This window comes from Lissotriton vulgaris, chromosome 7, assembly GCF_964263255.1.
Source record: "Lissotriton vulgaris chromosome 7, aLisVul1.2, whole genome shotgun sequence".
NCBI classification, from domain to species: Eukaryota; Metazoa; Chordata; class Amphibia; order Caudata; family Salamandridae; genus Lissotriton; species Lissotriton vulgaris.
Genome location: NC_141695.1, coordinates 548,103,963 through 548,127,703, shown reverse-complemented (window position 1 = coordinate 548,127,703; position 23,741 = coordinate 548,103,963).

The following is a 23,741-nucleotide window of genomic DNA, read 5'->3' as shown; positions in this document are numbered from 1 at the left end:
AATACCCCTGTACCCCAAAACCCAAACCTAGCCCTGAACCCTAAAAATACCCCTGTACCCCAAAACCCAAACCTAGCCCTGAATCCTAAAAATACCCCTGTACCCCAAAACCCAAACCTAGCCCTGAACCCTAAAAATACCCCTGTACCCCAAACCCCAAACCAAGCCCTGATTCCTAAAAATACCCCTGTACCCCAAAACCCAAAGCTAGCCCTGAACCCTAAAAATACCCCTGTACCCCAAAACCCAAACCAAGCCCTGAACCCTAAAAATACACCTGTACCCCAAAACCCAAAGCTAGCCCTACACCCTAAAAATACCCCTGTACCCCAAAACCCATACCTAGCCCTTAACCCTAAAAATACCCCTGTACCCCAAAACCCATACCTAGCCCTGAACCCTAAAAACAACCCTGTACCCCAAAACCCAAACCTAGCCCTAAACCCTAAAAATACCCCTGTACCCCAAAACCCTAACCTTGCCCTGAACCCTAAAAATACCCTTGTACCCCAAAACCCAAACCAAGCCCTGAACCCTAAAAATACCCCTGTACCCCAAAACCCAAACTTTGCCTTGAACCCTAAAAATACCCATTTACCCCAAAACCCATACCTACCCCTGAATCCTAAAAATACCCCCTGTACCCTAAAAATAACCCTGTTCCCCAAAACCCTAACATACCCTTAAAAAATACTTTACATATCCCTGAAGCCCCAAAACATATACCCTACACCCCCAAATTAAAACCATATACTTACCTTACACTTAAATATTAAAAACATATGCTTTTACCATTCATGCTTTTACAACGAATTTCGTTGTAAAAACATGCGTGATAAAAGAATATAAGAAATAAAAACATGCGTTATAAAAAACTGCGGGATAAAAGTACTTACGTGATAATGGTATGCGGGATGATGGTATGCGGGATAAAAAATGCGGGATGATGGCTGTATACCATTCTACAGTGAACGTGTGTCTGTCTGTCACTCTCTCAGACACCCTGGAAGAGAAAGTTGCTCAGTGTGAAAGGTTATTTTTGCAACTGGTTGTCTTTGTCTTTATTAATTTAGAGAAATTTGGGGAAGACACTTTGGATTGTTTCTGCAGGACAGTAGATTGAAGAAAGAGGTAGGTCTTACTCTTGGGCTGATGATCGACAAGGCAGGAGTGGGGCAAACTTATGAGTCTTGAGTTGGTAGGTTGGGTGTTGGCAGGAGATCCTTGAGTTTTTCTCTGAACAGTAGTCGGTCAGATGGGTTTTGATGCTCTACAGGAAGTCTGTTTCAAGGGCTGTTGTCAAACATTAAATGGATCAGACCTCTGCAGAGTATTTTAAAGTGAGTTATTGGGAAGGTATTGTGGGATTGCGTGGTGCAGAGCGGGCGGGCCAAACTCCGGAGGAAATGTGTAAAGCATCCACGCAGCACACACAGGCGACACACAAGGCAAACTACAAAAAGAGAACACACCAGTTTGGGTGAAAAACAGTATGTGTATTCTAGGATAACCACATCAGAAGGGAATCACAGGTGCAGATAAACTGTTCACAGAGGGACTATATACAGGGCAGCGCCAATCGGGCCGCTGCTAGAACCAGCATGAGTCCACGAATAAATGAAAGTCAATCAATAAATGCATAACAGCAAGTAACTTCTGGCAAGATCATGAACTGGGCACTGTTTCACGACAGACCTAAACCTCATTAGTAGTAGACTTAACCATGGGAGCATTAAATCACCTTAAATTAGGCACTTTAAGCAGGACCCCCACAAAGTAGAATTAGGGTAAAAGCATTACCAGCATTAATGCATTAGGCATACAAACAGTATGAATAACCTATTAGGCGGGAAAAGTATTAGGCTTCAACCTGTGGGCACAACCATAGTCAAGTCAAGTCAAGTCAAAATTTGTATAGCGCACTACTCACCCAGAGGGTCTCAAGGCGCTTGAGGGAGAGGGGTTCTCTACTTATCAAATAGCCAGGTTTTTAGTTGTTTTCTGAAGGAGAGGTGGTTCTGTGTAAGGCGGAGGTGGGTGGGGAGAGAATTCCAGGTTTTGTCGCTAAGTAGGAGAAAGATCTTCCTCCCATGGTGGCTCTTCAGATGCGTGGAATCACGGCGAGGGCTTGATTGGACGATCGAAGTTGGCGGGTGGGGGTGTAAAAGGTCAGGCGCGTGTTGAGGTATTTGGGTCCTAGGTCGTAGAGGGCTTTGTGTGCGTGGGTGAGGAGACGGGGAGCCAGTGAAGGTCTCTCAAGTGACCGGATATGTGATTGTGGCAGGGTATGTCTAGGATGAGTTGGGCGGAGGCGTTCTGAATGCGTTGGAGCTTTTTCTGTAATTTGGCTGTGGTTCCGGCGTAGAGGGTGTTTCCGTAGTCCAGTCGGCTTGTGACCAGTGCTTGGGTGACCGTCTTTCTTGTTTCGGTGGGGATCCATCCGAAGATCTTTCTGAGCATACGTAAGATGTTAAAGCATGATGATGAGATGGCGTTAACTTGTCTCGTCATCGAGAGGGAGGAGTCTAGAATAAATCCCAGGTTGCGAGCATGGTCCGTTGGTTTGGGTGCGCTGCCCAGGGCTGGTGGCCACCATGAGTCGTCCCATGCAGAGGGGGATAATCCTAGGATGAGGACTTCCGTTTTGTCTGAATTCAGTTTTAAGCAGCCACTCGGCTACGGTTTTCATCCCTTCGTGTAAGTTGGTTCTGGCGGTGTTTTGGTCTTTGGTGAGGGAGAGGATCAGCTGTGTGTCGTCAGCGTAGGAGATGATGTTGAGGTTGTGCTGGCGTGGGATGGACGCGAGGGGGCTCATGTAGACGTTGAAGAGGGTGGGGCTGAGCGATGATCCTTGTGGCACGCCGCAGATGACTTCGGTGGCCACTGATCTGAAAGGGGGTAGGCGGACTCTCTGGGTTCTTCCGGCGAGGAACGAGATGATCCAGTCCAATGCTTTTCCTTGTATCCCCGCGTTGCTGAGGCGTTGTACAAGGGTGCTGTGACATACCGTGTCAAACATTGTGGAGAGGACCTGGAGATGAGGGCCCCTGTTTCCCCGTTGTCGAGTAGTGTTCGGATGTCATCTGTGGCTGCGATGAGGGCGGTCTCGGTGCTGTGTTTGGCTCGGAAGCCGGACTGTGAGGGGGCGAGGGATCCGTTAGACTCGAGGAAGGCGGCGAGGTGACTGTTGACGGTCTTCTCTATGACTTTGGCGGGGAAAGGGAGGAGCGAGATGGGGCGGTAGTTCTTAAGTTCAGTGGGGTCTGCTGTAGGTTTCTTCAGGAGGGCACTGAGTTCAGCATGTTTCCAGCTTTCTGGGAAAGTAGCGGTGTTGAGGGAGCAGTTGATGATATCCCGGAGATGGGGTGCGATGATGGAGTCGGCCTTGTTGAAGATGTGGTGGGGGCATGGATCGGTAGGTGATCCGGAGTGAATGGAGTTCATCAAGCAGATGGTGTCTTCGGTGCTGATCGGGTTCCAGGCGCGAAGGGTGGTGGTGGGGGGCTTAAGTTCGGTGATAAGGGGGGTGGACTGGTCGCCGAAGCTGTTATGTATGCCAGCGATTTTGCTGTGGAAGAACGAGGCTAGAGAGTCGCAGAGGCCTTGAGAGGGGGTGATGTCGTTGGTGCTGGCGTTGGGATTTGTAAGCTCTTTGACGATGCTGAAGAGTTCCTTGCTGTTGTGGGCGTTGTTGTTGAGTCTATCTTTGAATGCAGATTTCTTGGTGGATCGGATCAGCTGGTGGTGTTTGCGGGTGGCGTCCTTGAGGGCGGTCATGTTGTCTGTGGTTGGGTTTTTTCGCCAGGCTTTCTCGAGGGTGCGGCAGTTCTTTTTGGAGTTCTTGAGGTCGTCATTGAACCAGGAGGCTTTTTTGCAACCTGGCTTGTTGTGAGGGTTTTTCAAGGGTGCCAATTCGTCAGCGCAGTGGGTGATCCATTGTGCGAGATTGATTGCTGCTTGATTTGGGTCCGATGATTTGGTGGTAGGGATTTGGTTTAGCGATGTGGTGAGCTGGTCGGTGGTAATTTTGTTCCAGTTTCTGCGGGGGACTTGTTGTGGGTGGTGGTGGGTCGTGGTCTTTCTGAAGCTGAAATGGACGCAGCTGTGGTCCGTCCAGTGGAGTCCTGTGGTGTGATAGAAGGAGACGTGCTTGCTGGAGGAGAAGATTGAGTCGAGCGTGTGTCCGGCATAGTGGGTGGGGGTGTTTACCAGTTGTTTGGGTCCGAGATTGGCGAGGTTGTCCAGAAGGGTGGATGTGTTGCTGTCGTTGTTCTTTTCCAGGTGGAAGTTGAGGTCCCCTAGGAGAATGTAGTCCTCGGAGGGGAGGGCGTGTGGTCTGATAAAGTCAGTGATGTCTTCGCAAAATTGTGTGCGGGGTCCTGGTGGTCTGTAGATGAGGGTGCCTCTAAGTGTGGTCCTGGGGTCGGTGTGTATCTGGAAGTGAAGGTGTTCGGCTGCTGTGAGGGTGTCGTCGGAGCTGGTCGTGATGCGGATGGTGCTCTTGTGGACGATCGCGATGCCTCCTCCTGTTTGGTTGATGCGGTCCTTTCGGATGATCTTGTAGCCGTCCGGGATGGCTATGGCGATGTCGGGCGCTGATGAGGCGTTCATACAGGTTTCTGTAAGAAACGCTAGGCAGCATCGCATAAGGTACCTCCTGCGGTACATGAGGCCTAATCATATTAGAATAGGGCATACACATGAGGCATTTCATCATTGCGCACATTAGGACAGAACAGTAGCATAATGGTGCATCCCTAGTAACCCCCAAACATCCTGTAAGCATTAGGGGGAAAGAAATCATTAGCAATATAACCACATGCATTAGACATAAGCAACATTAACAGTACACTTTATGTAAATTTGTAATTTGTAATTTGTAATTTGTAATTTGTAATTTGTGGGGGTATTTGTAGAGCGCAACGGTCACTCCGGAAGGAGCATCTTGTCGCTGATTTCCAGGTAGAAGATCAAGTTACTTCCTAAAGGTAGAAAAGTTAGATGGCTGCCATGGTGTAGTCGAAAAATCCAAGTTTTTAGTGCTTTCCTGAAGTGTTTTTCTTGGGTTAAGGACCTCAGGAATTTGGGCATGCTGTTCCAAGCTTTAGTGGCAAAATGGTTTAAGGTTTTGCCACCTTTGGTTTTCAATAAGAACCTAGTAGGAAGGATTAGATTGTCCTTGGAGGAACGCAGGGATCTGCTAGGGTTGTAGTGAGGGAAACGCTTGATAAGATATTTTGGGCCGGAGTGATTAAATGCCCGAAATGCTACAATAAGAATCTTGAAGAATATTCTTTTGTGCAGTGGGAGCCAATGTAAAGATTTTAAGGTGGCGGATATTGAAGATTTTCTGGGTAACTTCAGGACTAATCTGGCTGCAGAGTGAAGTACACTTTGGAGTTTTTTAAGTGTAGCTTTCTTGGCGCCAGCAAGAAGGCCGTTGCAGTAATCCAAGCGAGAAAGAACTAGGGCCACTGCGACGGTTTTTCTGGAGTCTATTGGTAAAAAGTCAAAAAACTTTTTTAGAGATTTGATAATTCCGAAACAACGTCCGGCCACAGTCCTCACGTGTTGGTCGAAAGACAGATCAGTATCAAACAGGACTCCAAGGTTCCTTGCAGTTGTTACAGTCTGGGGGGGAACAGCTGAGTCTTCAGGCCATCATAGGCTAGGACAGAAATTGACATTTTTTCCCATAGGGAGGATCTCGGTCTTGCTGGAATTACATTTTAGATGGTTTAGATCCATCCAATAAAAAACAGCTTTCAGACAGCATTTGAGGTTCTGCTCCGTCTCAGTCGAGTGTTCCTCTAGGGGTACAATGAGTTGCGTATCATCGGCATACGATGTTACGAGTATGCCGAATGACTCAATCAGGGAGATGAGTGGAATTAGGTAAATGTTGAAGAGGACAGGGCTCAGGATGGAGCCCTGAGGGACTCCAGATGAGACCTTCTTCTCTTTGGAGAGGAAAGGACCTAGGGCGATCGTTTGCGATCTGTCCGTTAGAAAGGACGTTATCAAAGCTAGAGCCACCTCTGAGATACCAATATCTTTCAGTCTGCTAATCAGAATGGAGTGCGAGATGGTGTCGAATGCCGCCGTGAGGTCTAAAAGAATGAGGACGGCATTCTTCTTCTGATCCTGCAGCAGCTTTATAGAGTCTGTTAACTCAATCAGTGCAGTTTCTGTAGAGTGATGGGGGCGAAAGCCTGATTGTTGGGGATGGAGTACATTGTGTGCTTCAAGATACCTTTTAAGTTCTCTATAAACAGTTTGTTCGGTGATCTTTCCTAATGCTGGAAGGAGAGATATTGGGCGGAGATTAGTAAATTCAGAGGGGGATTTGTTAGATTTCTTCATCAGGGGTTTGACTATTCCCTGTTTCCACAGGCGAGGTACAATTCCAGTGCTAAGAGAGGAGTTAACAATCTTGTTAATAATTGGGTTCACCACGTCAATGAGTTGATGGAGTATTCTAGGGGGGCAGGGGTCAGAGGGTGAACCAGATTTGCATGCCAAGATAATTTCTCTAGTTTGATCTAAGTTAACTGGAGTGAAGTTTTTAAGACTTCCAACCGGAGTTTCTTTCTGGGCGGATTTGCTTGAGGTCTGTGTTATTTGGGGAGGAGGACATTTTTTTGGGATGGCATCTATTTTCTCCTCGAAGAAGTCGGCAATTTGGTTACAAAACTCTTGGGATGGTGGAATTTCAGGTTGTAACGCTTTGGGCTGGGTGAACGTCTTCACAATTGAGAACAATGTTTTTTGTTTATGTTTGGACTCTTTAATGGCGTTTGTATAAATTTTTTTTTTAGCTGTTTTAATGTTGGAATGGTAGGTTTTCCTCAGCTGGATATATGAAAGTTTGTCTGCCGTGCAGTACATTCTACGCCATTTGCGTTCAGCTTTTCTGCAAGCTAGATGGGCTATTGCTAGCTCTGGGGTGAACCAGGGGGCATTGGTCTTAGATTTTTTTTTATCTGTTCTTCGGGACGATTGGGAGGTTCACGAGCTTTAATTTCCTGACGAATCCAACTGTGGAAAAGATTGGCGTCATGTTCGACGTTACCGGTAAAGTTGGGAATCTGAGAATTGGTGATGGGATTTAGGTCGATGTTTTCATGCACCTTTTCCCAGTTAACGAGGTTATCCGGGTGTGAGCTAGGTTTACTGGTAGTTTGCACTCGTGAAGTTTTAATATGGAACTGGATCAGGCTATGATCAGTCCATATTTGAGGGACAGGAGGTAGGGTTGTTAGAGGGGAGAGGTTAGTGCAAACCCCATCAAGTGTATGCCCTAGTAAGTGAGTGGGCTGATTAACTCTTTGATGGAGATTGAAGATTTCTAGGGTCTGAAGAAAATTGTTGACTTGTACATCGGTTTTGGACTCAAGGTGAAGATTAAAGTCCCCAACGAGAGTGAAATGTGGGTATATGAGGAGGAGGTGAGCCAATGAGTCACTCAATGAATCTAGGAATCTGGTGGCATTACCAGGGGGGCGATATATCAATCCTCCGGAGAAGGACGAAGAGTCGTTAAATTCGATAGAGAAGCCAAGACCTTCCATGTCTTTTAGGGGGTCTAAGTTAAACGTGTGGCAGTTGAAGCTGTTTTTGAGTACTACAGCGACACCACCACCTCTTCCCTTCAGTCTATCTTGCCTAAAGATGGAAAAGCCCTGGGGGAGGGCTATGGCTAGATCCGGGTTGCTATCGTCCGTTAGCCAAGTCTCAGTAATCAGGAGGCAATCAAGATCCAAATTTTGGATAAGGTCCCTTATGTCTTGGCTGTGCTGACACATGGAGCGGGCGTTGATCAGCCCTCCTTTAAAGTGTGGTGAGTTATCTGTGGAGTTGGTTACGGAAGTAGGTGATTTAGCTGGGTCGCTGTCGGAGGACCAACGGCAGAATTTACAGCTGAAGGGACCATATAGGTTCTTCATGTCAGGTTTGCAATTGCAATTGTACATCCCGCGTAGGCGGTATAGTTCGTTAGGCAGATACCTTACTAAGGGGGGAGTTAGGACAGAATTTCCTGCGCCTGTCGCGAACTTGGCGCGGACTGGCGCAGACGGGCTTGCCTTAGACGCGCCTTCGGCGAGCAAACGGCGCTCCCGCTGCGCTCGTCCGCTGCGCTTCCTGTGCATGCACATATCTAGTTGAGGGGGGTGTGGCCTCAAGGGGGCGTGGTCAGCGAGCACGCCTGTGGTAATGGCGGCCGCTCGAGTAAACAAACAAACGCTACAGCGTTCAAATCGGCTGTGCGTGAGAGGAAGGAGCGAATGGCTGCTGCCCCAACCAGAGTAATGAGGGCGGTAAGCTTTGTATTCTCAGTGCGCAATTAAAACATAGCAAATTAAGTGACACCAGTACAATTTTTAAAACCAGGAAGAAACAAGAAATCGTACCGCCACCTCCCGGCTTCCGCCTCAGGAGTGGGTTAGGAAATCGACGTGAACGCTAGTGATCAACGTTTTTATAGGCTGTTCAGGAGGGCGTGGCCTCAAGGGGGCGTGGTCAGCGAGCACGCCTGTGGTAATGGCAGCTGCTCGAGTAAACAAACCAACGCTACAGCGTTCAAATCGGCTGTGCGTGAGAGGAAGGAGCGAATGGCTGCTGCCCCAACCAGAGTAATGAGGGCGGTAAGCTTTGTATTCTCAGTGCGCAATTAAAACATAGCAAATTAACACCTTGGCTGCTATGGGTTTTCCCGCTGGGTGCTGCAATATCAAGATCCCCATTATTCATGACAAAGCCAGCTCGTCATAAGCACAGGGCAGGTAACACCCATGACGAGCTGGCTTTGTCATCAGCACTGAAGGGGTTAAGTGACACCAGTACAATTTTTAAAACCAGGAAGAAACAAGAAATCGTACCGCCACCTCCCGGCTTCCGCCTCAGGAGTGGGTTAGGAAATCGACGTGAACGCTAGTGATCAGCGTTTTTATAGGCTGTTCAGGGGGGCGTGGCCTCAAGGGGGCGTGGTCAGCAAGCACGCCTGTGGTAATGGCGGCCGCTCGAGTAAACAAACAAACGCTACAGCGTTCAAATCGGCTGTGCGTGAGAGGAAGGAGCGAATGGCTGCTTCCCCAACCAGAGTAATGAGGGCGGTAAGCTTTGTATTCTCAGTGCGCAATTAAAACATAGCAAATTAAGTGACACCAGTACAATTTTTAAAACCAGGAAGAAACAAGAAATCGTACCGCCACCTCCCGGCTTCCGCCTCAGGAGTGGGTTAGGAAATCGACGTGAACGCTAGTGATCAGCGTTTTTATAGGCTGTTCAGGGGGGCGTGGCCTCAAGGGGGCGTGGTCAGCGAGCACGCCTGTGGTAATGGCGGCCGCTCGAGTAAACAAACAAACGCTACAGCGTTCAAATCGGCTGTGCGTGAGAGGAAGGAGCGATTGGCTGCTGCCCCAACCAGAGTAATGAGGGCGGTAAGCTTTGTATTCTCAGTGCGCAATTAAAACATAGCAAATTAAGTGACACCAGTACAATTTTTTAAACCAGGAAGAAACAAGAAATCGTACCGCCACCTCCCGGCTTCCGCCTCAGGAGTGGGTTAGGAAATCGACGTGAACGCTAGTGATCAGCGTTTTTATAGGCTGTTCAGGGGGGCGTGGCCTCAAGGGGGCGTGGTCAGCGAGCACGCCTGTGGTAATGGCGGCCGCTCGAGTAAACAAACAAACGCTACAGCGTTCAAATCGGCTGTGCGTGAGAGGAAGGAGCGAATGGCTGCTGCCCCAACCAGAGTAATGAGGGCGGTAAGCTTTGTATTCTCAGTGCGCAATTAAAACATAGCAAATTAAGTGACACCAGTACAATTTTTTAAACCAGGAAGAAACAAGAAATCGTACCGCCACCTCCCGGCTTCCGCCTCAGGAGTGGGTTAGGAAATCGCCTGAAATAGCTGCCCAAAAGTTGTAGATTTACTTCTGGCGCAATAGCGCCTGGGGAGCCCCTACTCGGGGGCTCTTAAATTACCGATGGCCCAAAATCAGCACTGTAAACCGGAAGGAAAAGCATTAGGTATCATTCTAGGTACAAATGCATTATGCAACAATATTATGCAAGAATTCATGTGGTGTAATAGGCCTCGCCAGCATAAACACAGTTCACCCCAATCGGGGGCACAACACTCTGAAACTGACCCCAGGCCAACTGGCCTCTCTCCGGGGCTCAAATGCCCTATGTCCCGCAAACTCAGGGCTGGCTGCAAAAACAGCAAAAGCAAAGTGCACAAAGCACTGGGACAGGGCAGGAGTGTCTCTCACTCCTCTCTCTCTTCTCCTGAGGAGTACAATGCCCCCCAATATGTTGCAGCTGCCCACTGTCAACCAAGCAGTCAGGGGGGAATCTCACATGCCGGGATCCCCTCGTAGCACTTTAGAATCTGCGTGCTGCAGACGTCCGCTCCTCTTCTCCTGGGCACAGTTGTAGCCCCTTGGCAGCAAGCAGAACACAGTCAATGCAAATATGGCACTCTGGCAGCACCCCAATGCAGCACACACGCAGAGGAATTGAAATATAGTGCTTTGACAGCACTGCACTGAAGGCGTCAGCTTCTCTTCCCCTGCCACCTTGAATATAGCGCTTACGAGGCACTAGGTCCCGCTAGAAGCTTCAGGGACAGAAGATAGTGTACCTCTTCTGGTAATCAGGAAAACAGTGCCCACCAGGCGCCAGAGTGCAGGCAGAGCAGCACAGTCACTTCAAATATGACGCTCGCCAGGTGACTCACAGTTCCTGGGGTCCCACCCGTGGGAGTAGAGCCCACACTCCTCACCTTCTTGGAGTGCAGGCAGTCAAAGTATAGCACCCACGAGGTGCTAGGGCAGCAGAGCAAGATCAGCAGACAGTGGGCACTCATCGGTACAGGACAGCAGCTCCTAGAAGCAGTCATCTCCCATAAAGTGGCACTCCTCCTGACACAGCAGTCTTCACTCCAGCAAAGTCTCCCACTGGCCCTGTGGACAGCAGAGGGGTACAGATGGGCTCAGGGGCCAGCACACAGGCCCATGCGATGGTACCTCCTGGCAGAGTGTATCCTCTCATTCCAGTCCATCCTCAGTCTGAGCACATGGCATCTCTACTGCTCTACATATTCACCCCTCCTCCCACCTACCAGCAAGAGCTGGAATCTTCTAGAAGGTCCCTGGCAGTTCCAGCCTCACTGTCATTGCTATTATACATGGTCCAAAATAAAAAGTACTTGTGATGGGTCAGAGGTAAGAATGTGTACCCCACTCCAGGGAAATCCTCTCCTCCATCAGTGGCCTTTTGTGTACTTGTGTGTATGTGTGTTTGTGTTTTTGTATGTAGATGGAGAGAGAGAGAGAGAGAGAGAGAGAGAGAGAGAGAGAGATATATATATATAGAGAGAGAGAGAGCTTCGAACAATGTAATCACACAGCACTGATTTGCTACAAAAAGTAGTTGGACAATTTAATGTGTGTGGCAAGGTGCAGTGTCTGTTTTTTCTGTGTCGTCACTCTATACATTAATCAGCTGTGGTGGAGGGCACTATGGTGGCCGGGACAAATAGCACTGGGGAACAGGCACCATTTGGCCTCTATAGAGATATCAGTGAAGACTCTGTAGTAAACAAATACAACCTTTGAGGCTAGGGGTTCTGGGAGAGTATGAGGAAGAAGAAGGGCAATAAGGTCTGTGCAGGATTGATGAAGAGCATAAGAATGCACTGGAAGCACTAATCAAGGGACCCAACGAGAAAGTATGAAGGAAAGAAATCACAAGGTGCTATACAAGGTCAGCAGGGGTATAAAAGAAGAAAAGAGAGGTAGGGAATGGAGAGGGTGAGAAAATGGACAAAGGAAATACAAAGCAGATAGCGTAAAAAGAGCAGAGAAAGGGAGAGAAATTCTGCACAGGAGATTGGAAAAGCATACTGTAATGATTTTGACGGGATGGGAGAGAAAAAGTTGGAGATCAAAGTGATAGAGAATAGAAATAAACAGGCTGGGATGATAATGAAGAAAAGATAGGATGCTCAGAAATAATGGAATGGAAGAGATAGAAAGCAAAAGGGAGGAAGGAGGTCTGAAAGAGAAGGAGCAGTGGATGCACTTTTGGCAAAATCGAACGAAGAGTGGGCCCAATGTTGCATATCCTGATAGAAGTATGCATCAGGAAACTCACCTAAAATAGAGCAAACTTCCCATTTGTACTGATGGCAGGGACCCTGTAGTGGATAGACCACCACCTATGATAGACTGCAGGCAGACTAAGCCCAACTGTTAACTCCACCATCCAGGGTTACTTATAACGGCCCTATTGGTACCAGTGGAGTAGCTATAGCCCCCGCAGCCCCTGCAGTATGGCAGGTAGCTGGCTTGAGAGATCTTGAGTGGCACGGAGAATGGGAGGCCCATCCATGTACTTCGCATGTCGGCCCCCTCAAGTTTCATTACTCCACTGCCTCACATATATGCTTATCAGGTACATCACAAGTTTATTTAATCGCATTATGAGATTTAACAAATGAGATTTGGGGTTGGGTTTGAGCTAAAAATGTGGCACAATCCCTACGCAAAATGTGGGCCTCAACTGATACATTTATTTTAACCCTGCCACCAAGAAATTGGCAACAAGGAGAAGCATGGTAATAGATCTGTTATGCTTAATTGGTTGTAAAGTCTACATTTTAAAATGTTTAATTGGGTTAAGGCATCTGCTGTGAAGGTGCCCAGTAAATCTCAGGAATTACTAATAATGGTGAGATAACTCTGGTAGTTAATGCACTTGCTGGAGAGATCTGTGTTTTGTCAAGTCCCAGATTTGAATCAAAGTAGTAGAGAAAGAAAATGTGTCTCCTGCAAAGCACTTCATCTAACATGCAGATGACAGATTTTTATTTTATGTAGCTAGTAAAATGGATTACTGCTTTTAACACAGAGATCCCTTTGTTACCTGCAGTTCATAAATTGTAATCCTTCTAAAAGACCACAGTGAGGTATGAAGGACATGTGACTCCTACACATTGTAACCCTCACTGTCTCATATAACTCATCTTGTGCATTTATTTACACAGTCACATACATGTACAATATGAGAGGGCATACAGTGTCTACATATGCGAGACAGTACACATTGTGAAAATAATGGAAGGGGATGTTTCAGGAGTACAACAATCTGCTGTGTCATATGGGAATTTCCACCAAGAGTGTCACCCTCAGGCATTTCACTCTTGTGCATACTGCTCACAGATCCATGGTGGCAACACCAAGTAAAACACACTTCCATCAGTACCCTCTGGGCGAAAATTCTTTGTAATGTCACAAATGAGCATGTGAAAACCTCATGGACTCAAACATCCATTAGCACTGGCAATGTCTGTTCTGACTTCTACTTTCCAAACCAGCAGTGTCACTGTATGGCTGCAAAAACACTGCATGTCCCTCCCATCCTGAAATGCAGCCCGGGATATGTGTTAAATAGGCTACAAACCCCATTTTTCTGATCTCAGCATGCTAGGCAGTGTATCACACAAACCCACACTCTCAGGCACATACTGCAGCAGATCAACTTCATGTGCACTCTTTGAACTCTCCTACTTCCACTCTGAAACACTTACCATGACATCAGGAGCATCATATAGCCTCCCATACTGTGAGAGCACCTCGTCCACCAGGCCCTTCAGCTCCTCTGTGATGAAGGGATGGGTCCTGATGTTCTCAGTCCGCGCCATCACTGAGTGCATGAGACAGGAACAGCAGCAGTTGGTGGTGAAGAGTGTCAGTCAGCAGTGTCTGGATGCAGTGGAAATGTGTGGCTCTCTCCAGACATATATAGCCCCCTGGGGTTGTTTTAGTGGTACTCAGCTGCTGCAATTGGTGTTTCAGATCAGCTTTTTTCAAATGTGACCAATGACCGGCCCTGCAGTAGCAGAGCACGCCTACCGTGATTTGCAACTGTGTATATCACTATCGCGATTGCTGTTTCCTTCGGTTGAATGGGCATGATCATTGGCGGTGACACACCGCAGGGGCCAGGTGGTCGGTCCTGTGATTTGGCATGTTAACATTGGTGCCAATGGCTGTGATTGCGGTGGCGGAGCACACCTACCACGATTTTCAAATGTCTATATCACTACCACGATTGCCGTTCCCATTGGTTGAATGGGCATGGGCATTGGCGGTGTCACACCGAAGGGTCCAGGCGGTCACTACTGTGAGTTGGCAGGTTAACAATGGTGCCAATGGTTGTGATTGCGGTGGCGGAGCACACCTACCGCAATAACTAAATGTGTATATCATTACCCCAATTGCGGTTCCCATTGTTTGAATGGGCATGGGCATTGGCGGTGACACACCGCAGGGGCCAGGCGGCCGCTACCCCGATTTGGCAGGTTAACATTGGTGCCAATGGCCGTGAATGCGGTGGCAGAGCACGTCTACCGTGATTTTCAAATGTGTATATCACTGCCATGATTGTGGTTCCCATTGGTTGAATGGGCATGGGAATTGGCGGTGACACACCCCAAGGGACAGGCAGCTGCTACCGCAATTTGGGAGGTTAACGTTGGTGTCAATGGCCATGATTGTGGTGGCGGAGCACACTTAGGGCACCTACGGACATGTCATGCTGTAGCAATGGCAATGGCTAGTTCTTAGCATTGAACAGGAAGCAATTACTATGAATCATGCCACCAGATAGTATAATTCAATGCTAGTGTGACATTGAACTCATTGATCACTACACATGCCATGACAGTGCACAGGAATGCATGTGTTGGCATGTGCTCCCTCACATGTCACTGATGATATTATTGTGCATGTACACAGATCTGTGGTGTGATGGACTCTCAAATATGTACACATGTCAATGTGTGAGCAACACACATTAATGAAGGACTGACTACATAATGTGCCTGTTGGACCTGAGGTAGCCTGGCCTAGGGCAAGACTAACATACAGAGGCTCTGTGTAAAGGTTGCAGACCACCCAAAAGTAAAGCTACGCAATAGCACACAAAAGAAAAACACTACACCAAAAATTGTGAGAAAATACGTACTGTTTTATAAAAATAATATTTTCTTTGTGGTCAAAATTTACAGTTTATGACAGTTCAGATTATTAACGTTTCAGCAATTAAACCTTTTTACTTTTAGCAATTTATCAGTTAACTTTCTCAATTACAGTTCACACCTTTTTTTTAGAGATCAGAACAACCCATTCTTCAAAGATGACCAGCACTACAGTACACTTTACAATAGAGTAACAATTACACTTCCAATTAGTTATCTAAACTCAAGGTTCAGCATTAATTAACCCTCTTAACAGACTCTGAGCTTAGCTTCAATAGGGTATTACACGATGCCCAATACTGGACACTCACAGCACCAACCACCCTCAGGGTTAACTCTTGCAGTTGAACTAACTCAGGCTTTACAATTTCCCTCTGTGGGTTACCTCCACCACCACTGGGAGCTTATAACTGTCCCTTCTCTCACAGGGAGGTAGCACCCACTCTGGAAAGAACTCTCCACTCCCCCCTTCCTGGATAGCTGTTCCCCTTCCCTTCGGGTGTCACTCCTTACTTGTGGCAGAGTTAACTGCGTGGTCCAGGGGAAGAACCTGCTTTTCAGGTCAGGGGAGACTCAGTACTGTGGTCACACAGCAGTCACTCGGTATACTTCCCTCTCTTCTCCCGCTCGCGCTGTGTTTACTGCTAGCGCTCAAGCGGGGAGAGAGTTTACAACAGCTGACTGGCGACTGGGTTCCTCTCACTCGCCTTTCCGTGGTGCGCTTGAGGTGCACCGGGGATTCAGCGTTGCTGCCGCGGCCAGGGGAAACTTCCGGCGCCTCCTCACACGATCCTCGAAGAGCGCGCTGTTCTCCCGGGCATGCGCGTAGCTCTCCGTCGTCTCCGCCTCCGCCCTCACGAGTCGCGCTGCTCTCCGGAGCCTGCGCGATCCTAGCTGGACGCCTCACAGACGCTGCACTTCTGGGCCTGCCCGAACCTAGGCCCCTCCTGCCTCCAGTAGCGGTCACGCTGGGGACATGCGCGGAAGCGCTTTCTTACTTCCACTGACGCGGCCTGTGCCCCCGGGGTCCCGCAGACGATCGGAGCAGCGTCGCTGCTCTCCCTCAGTCACTTCCTTCACCGGCTCCAGGGGAAGTATATCCTCGAGCGGCGCCCTCGCTCCCCAGGACGTTTATGGCTCCACAGATCCACGCCTTTACTCAAACACGTCACGGGGCTTACAGCTGTTCTTCCTCACTGGTAGGTGTAGTGCTGGGCATGGGAAGTTAGGGATATCCTCAATAAGAGTATCCTGTCAGTTTTCACTGGGGTTCAGACTTAGAAGGGTCTTCCTTCACACGCAAGTTGCTCTTCTTCTCAGCAGTTGATGTTTGGGGAGGGATTGGTCAAAGGCTGAAGGGGGAACGTCTCTCTGTAGTGACTGTCTGCCTCCAAGACAAACTAGCTGCTCCCAGTGCGTCCACCTCCTCTCACCACTGCCTCACTCCTCCACTCTTGGGTCAGCACAAAATGGCTGCTGGTCACTGGCCTTATATAGGGTGGCCTGAGACCTGCAGAAGTCTCTGGTTGTTTCTAGAAAGTTCCCTATGTTAGCCTATGGGCCTGTCCTCCAGTAGTGTCCGTTATGGCAGTTGGTGGACACCATTTTAGGTTTCTGGATGTCCCTAGATTTTCAAGGGGCTTGACTAGGCCTCACAGGTTATGAGGGAAAAATGGCGTCAGAGCCAAGGAACACCTAGCCCCCTGACAGCACTGAAAAATCCTGATGGACATATATATAAAAATAAAAATAGAAACTCTGGGAGGCTAAGGGGGACAAAAATAAATAATAATGGTTAGAACATCCCCAGAAGCAGACAGGTCTAACACTCGTCCCCCCCAGCTGAAAGTGGGGAGAACTACCCAACCCCTTGGGAGTCCTCATCACTAAGGCGGAAATACCTGGATAGACCGTCTGCATTGGCATGGTCCGTCCCAGGTCGGTGTTCCACCCTAAAGTCCATTCCCTGTAGGGAGATGGACCCCCTTAGCAACTTGGGATTCTCCCCCTTCATTTGCATCAGCCAACGAAGGGGGCGGTGGTCAGTCTGAACTAGGAAGTGCGAGCCAAACAAGTATGGCCGCAGCTCCTTCAGAGCCCAAACCACCGCAAAGGCTTCTCTCTCAATTGTACTCCATCTCCTTTCCCTGGGGAGTAGTCTCCTGGACAGGAAGACCACGGGTTGATCCAAGCCTTCATCATTTAGCTGCGATAACACTGCCCCAATGCCATGTTCTGACGCATCTGTTTGGACAATGAATTCTCTAGCAAAATCAGGGGCCTTGAGAATGGGAGCGGAACACAATGCTTTTTTCAAGGTCATGAAGGCTCGCTGGCAAGCCTCCGTCCAGACTACCCGTCGGGGTTGTTTCTTGGAAGTAAGTTCAGTGAGGGGTGCCACAATGGTGCCATACCCCTTCACGAAGCGACGGTAGTATCCAGTGAGGCCCAGGAAGGCTCGGACCTCAGTTTGAGTCTTGGGGGGCTCCCAGGCGATGATAGCCTCAATCTTTGCTTGGAGGGGCTGCACCGTCCCTCTGCCCACCAAGTGACCTAGGTACACCACCGACCCCTGTCCGATCTGGCACTTGCTGGCCTTGATTGTCAAGCCAGCCTGTTGCAGGGCATGAAGAACAGCTTGCAGGTGCTGCAAATGGTCCTCCCAGCTGCTACTGAAGACAGCAATGTCATCCAGGTAAGCAGCAGAAAAAGCTTCCATTCCAGAAAGGACCCTGTTCACCAGCCGCTGAAAAGTGGCAGGGGCGTTCTTGAGCCCAAAGGGCATCACACGAAATTGGTAGTGTCCCTGAGGTGTAGAGAAGGCTGACCTTTCCTTCGCCTCCTCGGTAAGGGAAATCTGCCAGTACCCCGAAGTTAGGTCAAAGGTACTTAAGTATTGGGCAGCTCCCAGCCGGTCAATAAGCTCATCCGCCCGGGGGATGGGATGTGCGTCAGTCTTGGTTACTGAATTTAAGCCTCGGTAGTCCACACAGAATCTCAATTCAGGTGTGGTGCCTGGTGGGGCAGCTTTTGGTACCAAAACCACCGGGCTAGACCAAGGGCTACCAGAAGGTTCAATCACTCCTAGCTCCAGCATCTTGGCGACTTCACCTTTGATGCTGGCCTTCACCTTGTCCGACAGCCGGTAGATTTTAGACTTCACTGGTGGGCTGTCTCCTGTGTCCACGTCATGGGTACACAGGTGGGACAAGGGAGAACAGAGAAGAAAATTGCTCCAGGATCTGGCGGCAATCACTCTGCTGTTCAGGAGTCAGGGATGGCGAGAGAATCACTCCCTCCACCGACCCATCCTTTTCTTGGGACGAGAGAAGATCAGGGAGAGGTTCACTTTCCTCTTCCTCTGCTCCATCGGTTACCATCATTAAGACAACCTCGGGCCTCTCATGATGTGGCTTGAGGCGATTGGCATGCAGCACCCTGTGGGGCTGCCTCGGGGTCTTAAGATCCACCAAATAGGTGGACTTCCCCTTTTTCTCCAAAACCTCAAAGGGGCCTGTCCAACGGTCCTGGAGGGCATTTAGCTCTCCAGGTTCCATTACCCACACTTTCTGTCCAGGCTCCAGTTCCACTGGGTGAGTGTTGTGGTCATACCACTCTTTCATAACTGCTTGGCTGGCCTCCAAGTTGTCTGAAGCTTGCTTCCACAACTTAGCCATTTGGCTCCGGAAGGCCAGCATGTAGCTCACCACGTCCTGGGGAAGCTTCCTGGGAGTCTGTTCCCATCCGTCTTTCACCAGGCTGAGAGGTCCCCGTACAAAAGTTCGAAGGGGCTGAAGCCCACTCCCTTCTGTGGCACTTCCCTGTAGGAAAACAAGAGACAGGGTAGGAGGACGTCCCATTTCCTCCGCAGGCTCTCAGGTAGACTCCGTATCATACCTTTCAAGGTTTTGTTAAACCTTTCCACAAGACCATTGGTTTGTGGGTGATAAGGAGTGGTAAAACGATAGGTAACGCCGCACTCCTTCCACATAGCCCGCATGTAGGCTGAAAGGAAGTTAGTCCCCCTGTCGGACACAACCTCCTTGGGGAAACCCACTCGGGTGAAGATCCCCATCAGGGCCCTTGCCACTGCAGGTGCAGTGATGGTCCTCAGAGGTATTGCCTCTGGGTACCGTATGGCATGATCCACCAAAACCAGTATGAACCGGTGACCAACTGAAGTTGGTGGATCCAATGGCCCTACAATGTCGATGCCCACCCTCTCAAAGGGGGTGCTAAAGACAGGTAGTGGTTCCAGGGGAGCTTTTAGCTTCACCCCTTTTTTCCCACTGGCTTGGCAAGACACACACGTCCGACAATATGTATCAGACGCCACTTTCATTCGAGGCCAGTAGAAGTGGGGGACAAGCCGGGCAAAGGTCTTGTCCTGTCCTAGGTGTCCTGCCAAGGGTATCTCATGAGCCAGTTCCAAAAGAAAGGCTCTAAAGCATTGAGGGACCACCAAGGCCCTGGATGAACCATGTCCAGGTGCCTTGGGCTCACTGTAGAGGAGTCCATCCTCCCAGTAAATCTGGTAGCTCCCTTCAATGTTCCCTGCTGCCTGGGCTTTGGCCTGTTGCCGCAGCCCCTCGAGAGTAGGACACTCCCTCTGAGCTTTGCAGAACTCTTCCCGGGAAGGACCTCCCTCCACATGCCATTCAGTAGGGATGGGTAGGTTCTCTAGGGAAGCAACATTCTCCCCTGTGGACTCCAGATCCACCCCCTCAGGTGGCCCTTCTGTCTCACGAGGTGGAGATGTCGAGGCAGGGTCCTCCGGCCTCCTGTCCTTCTCCTCTCTGGCAGCCGGCTGGGCCATTGTTCCAGGCTCCAGCATAAGTGAACTCCCCCTTCGGGCAGTCGCGGACCTTGTGCTGACACAAGTCCAGTCAGGGGGTCCCAGCATCTCAGAGTGAGTCTGGTACTCCACCCTCCTCCAAGCATTGTGCTCCATATCATTCCCTAACAGGCAGTCAACAGGCACGGCAGGGCTTACGGCAACTCGAAGTGGACCTGCAACCCCTCCCCACTCAAAGGGAACCTCAGCCACAGGGTAGTGGCCCAATCTGCCGTCAGCCATTACGGCGGGATGGAGTACATCTGGGATGACCTGCTCTGGAGACACCAGCTGACTCCTTACCATAGTCATGCTGGCTCCTGTATCTCTCAGAGCCTCCCCTCTACGGCCATTGATGGTGACCCACTGCTCATACTTAGTAGTATTAGAGGGCAGTTGGGTCTTGGGAACCATCTCTTTATCTCCCAGGGACACTAAAGTGACACCCGCCCGCTCCCCTCCGTTACCCAAAGGCATCTCCTCCCCGAGCACTACACTAGTTATTCCCGGGGCTTTTCCTCCAGTGGGAGGGGGTGGTCTTTTTGGGCATCTCACATCTCCCTTATAGTGTCCCACACCACCACACTCAAAACAATGAACAACCCTTGGCTGCTGGCTTTGGCCAGGGGTAGGGTTGCGAGGGGGGTTACTCTTAGGGATGAATCCTCTGCCCCTTCCTTGCGAAGTATTTTGTGGCCCTTTAGAGAACTCCCTCTTATTTTCCCCTCCCTCTTTCTTCTGGGGGGCGCCCTGTACATGCTTCTGGGAATCCCCTCCAGTCCCCTTAGTCGACACCCGGGTACTAACCCAGATGTCCGCCTCCTCAGCAAGCTTCCTGGGGCTGGTCAGCTTGCTGTCCACCAGATGCTGTCGTAGTTCGGGAAGACATTTCTCGAGTAGGTGTTCCTTGAGTATGAGGTCATATAGTCCCTCATAGTCCCCTACCTCGCTGCCTCTCACCCAACCCTCCAGGGCCTTCCTGGAGTAATCCAAAAAATCTACCCAGTTCTGCGTGCCTAGTTTGTGGCTGCCCCGGAACTTTTGCCTATACTTCTCAGGGGTCAACCCAAACTTTCTTAACAGCGCTGACTTCATAGCCGGGTAGTAGGTCTGTTCACTTTGATCTAGGGCCAACAAGGTATCCCTGCCAGTGGGGGGCATGTATTTATATAACCCACCCCCCCAGTGGACTTCCAAGATCCCATGGGCCCTCAGTGAGACCTCGTAGGCGGCTAGCCATTTTGCAATGTCATCACTGGGTACATAGCATGCCATAATATCTTTTGGTAGGTAAGGTCTGGGTTCCCTGATGTTGGTCTGGGTATCGCTGCCACCATTCTCTGATTTGGGGGTTCTTAGGTTTAGGGCTTGTAAATCCATCTCTTTGATGGTCCGCTCATGCGCCAACCTCTTGTCCTCCCTTTCCATGTCCATCCTGGCTAGTTCTATTCTCATCCTCCTCTCCTCCCTCCTATCCTCTAACTCGGCGTCGGTCAAACCCCTCTCCGAGACACTACTGCCCACTCTGGAAGGTGTCCTAGGGCCTGTTAAAAGGTTCCCCCCTCCCGCCTGGTACAGTGTTGCGGTCTCCAGGACAGTGTCCCTGTCACTCCCCTCAGGATCTACTTCCTCCCCGGAATGAGCCTCCACCCATGCCCGGATACTGGTCAGCAGCTCAACTTTCCTGGCGCCTTTCTTAAAAAACACCCCCTGCTGCTGACACCATTCCTTCAATTGGGTCACGGTATAATTTTCCAGCTCTTCCACATTTATCTCCATTTCTATTTAGAGTATAAACTTCTACACAGGAGAATTCCAAAGAGTGACCTGGGGTCAACCTCCACCCACCGCCAGAAGTCAATTTAGAAAAATTAAAACACAAATTAGGAGGGCCGCAAGGAGAAAACTCCTGGTGTAGGTTTAGTGTATTGCGTCGAATTACTAGTGAGTAGCTGCAACCAAGTCAGGATCCCACCGCTAGGCACCAATATGTTGGACCTGGGGTAGCCTGGCCTAGGGCAAGACTAACATACAGAGGCTCTGTGTAAAGGTTGCAGACCACCCAAAAGTAAAGCTACGCAATAGCACACAAAAGAAAAACACTACACCAAAAATTGTGAGAAAATACGTACTGTTTTATAAAAATAATATTTTCTTTGTGGTCAAAATTTACAGTTTATGACAGTTCAGATTATTAACGTTTCAGCAATTAAACCTTTTTACTTTTAGCAATTTATCAGTTAACTTTCTCAATTACAGTTCACACCTTTTTTTTAGAGATCAGAACAACCCATTCTTCAAAGATGACCAGCACTACAGTACACTTTACAATAGAGTAACAATTACACTTCCAATTAGTTATCTAAACTCAAGGTTCAGCATTAATTAACCCTCTTAACAGACTCTGAGCTTAGCTTCAATAGGGTATTACACGATGCCCAATACTGGACACTCACAGCACCAACCACCCTCAGGGTTAACTCTTGCAGTTGAACTAACTCAGGCTTTACAATTTCCCTCTGTGGGTTACCTCCACCACCACTGGGAGCTTATAACTGTCCCTTCTCTCACAGGGAGGTAGCACCCACTCTGGAAAGAACTCTCCACTCCCCCCTTCCTGGATAGCTGTTCCCCTTCCCTTCGGGTGTCACTCCTTACTTGTGGCAGAGTTAACTGCGTGGTCCAGGGGAAGAACCTGCTTTTCAGGTCAGGGGAGACTCAGTACTGTGGTCACACAGCAGCCACTCGGTATACTTCCCTCTCTTCTCCCGCTCGCGCTGTGTTTACTGCTAGCGCTCAAGCGGGGAGAGAGTTTACAACAGCTGACTGGCGACTGGGTTCCTCTCACTCGCCTTTCCGTGGTGCGCTTGAGGTGCACCGGGGATTCAGCGTTGCTGCCGCGGCCAGGGGAAACTTCCGGCGCCTCCTCACACGATCCTCGAAGAGCGCGCTGTTCTCCCGGGCATGCGCGTAGCTCTCCGTCGTCTCCGCCTCCGCCCTCACGAGTCGCGCTGCTCTCCGGAGCCTGCGCGATCCTAGCTGGACGCCTCACAGACGCTGCACTTCTGGGCCTGCCCGAACCTAGGCCCCTCCTGCCTCCAGTAGCGGTCACGCTGGGGACATGCGCGGAAGCGCTTTCTTACTTCCACTGACGCGGCCTGTGCCCCCGGGGTCCCGCAGACGATCGGAGCAGCGTCGCTGCTCTCCCTCAGTCACTTCCTTCACCGGCTCCAGGGGAAGTATATCCTCGAGCGGCGCCCTCGCTCCCCAGGACGTTTATGGCTCCACAGATCCACGCCTTTACTCAAACACGTCACGGGGCTTACAGCTGTTCTTCCTCACTGGTAGGTGTAGCGCTGGGCATGGGAAGTTAGGGATATCCTCAATAAGAGTATCCTGTCAGTTTTCACTGGGGTTCAGACTTAGAAGGGTCTTCCTTCACACGCAAGTTGCTCTTCTTCTCAGCAGTTGATGTTTGGGGAGGGATTGGTCAAAGGCTGAAGGGGGAACGTCTCTCTGTAGTGACTGTCTGCCTCCAAGACAAACTAGCTGCTCCCAGTGCGTCCACCTCCTCTCACCACTGCCTCACTCCTCCACTCTTGGGTCAGCACAAAATGGCTGCTGGTCACTGGCCTTATATAGGGTGGCCTGAGACCTGCAGAAGTCTCTGGTTGTTTCTAGAAAGTTCCCTATGTTAGCCTATGGGCCTGTCCTCCAGTAGTGTCCGTTATGGCAGTTGGTGGACACCATTTTAGGTTTCTGGATGTCCCTAGATTTTCAAGGGGCTTGACTAGGCCTCACAGGTTATGAGGGAAAAATGGCGTCAGAGCCAAGGAACACCTAGCCCCCTGACAGCAC